Below are 1,047 nucleotides of genomic sequence, written 5' to 3'. Positions count from 1 at the left end.
ATGACAATGACGGCGGTGTCGATGATGACGATGGCGATGATGATGACGATGATGATGATGTCGATGATGCTGGCATGTGGCTGTGGTGAGACATTGATGCTGACATTGTGTTGTTCTGTGTTATGTAGGATTACTCGTGGGAGGAGCATGGTTACTCGTTGTTAAACCGTCTCTATCTGTTCTGTGTTATGTAGGATTACTCGTGGGAGGAGCATGGTTACTCGTTGTTGAACCGTCTCTATCTGTTCTGTGTTATGTAGGATTACTCGTGGGAGGAGCATGGTTACTCGTTGTTGAACCGACTCTATCTGTTCTGTGTTATGTAGGATTACTCGTGGGAGGAGCATGGTTACTCGTTGTTAAACCGACTCTACTCTGACATGGGGAGCTATCTGGATGAGAAGTTTAACATCACATACGAGCTCACATACTACACGTAAGTACCTCAACCAGCCCGCAGGTGGCAGCACTAGCTGCGCCGCCGCGTACGACGACTAACGGTGCGCACGTAGCGAAACCTCCCCGCAGGTGGCAGCACGCGCGTAGCTGCCCGGCCGCGCTCACGGCAATTAATGATGCGTAGGTGCACGAACCTTCCTCGTAGGTGGCAGCACTGCGTCCACGATCCCTACCCGCTAACTCGCGACATCATTCATAGTTGGCAGCACTAGCCGCGTCGATGATCCTGACCCGCAAACTCGCTACACCGCCCGTAGGTGGCAGCACGCGCCGCGATCTTCGTCGCCGCCGCGTGACGGTCGTGTTTCCGTTGCAGCATGGGCGGCAAGCGTCAGGTGGACACGTCGACTCTTCGCCGCGCGATCTGGAACTACATTCACTGCATGTTCGGCATCCGGCACGACGACTACGATTACGGAGAAGTTAACCAGCTGCTGGAGCGATCGCTCAAGTCTTACATCAAGACTGTCACTTGTTTCCCCGAGCGCACGACGGGAGAGGACTACCATAGCTTCTGGCGTCACTTCAAACACTCGGAGAAGGTGAGGAGGACGAGGAGGAGAGGGGGGAGGGAGGAGGAGGGGGAGG

The sequence above is a fragment of the Priapulus caudatus genome, unplaced genomic scaffold (genome assembly GCF_000485595.1).
Source record: "Priapulus caudatus unplaced genomic scaffold, Priapulus_caudatus-5.0.1 Scaffold475, whole genome shotgun sequence".
NCBI classification, from domain to species: Eukaryota; Metazoa; Priapulida; class Priapulimorpha; order Priapulimorphida; family Priapulidae; genus Priapulus; species Priapulus caudatus.
Note: the sequence above shows the minus strand (reverse complement) of the source record.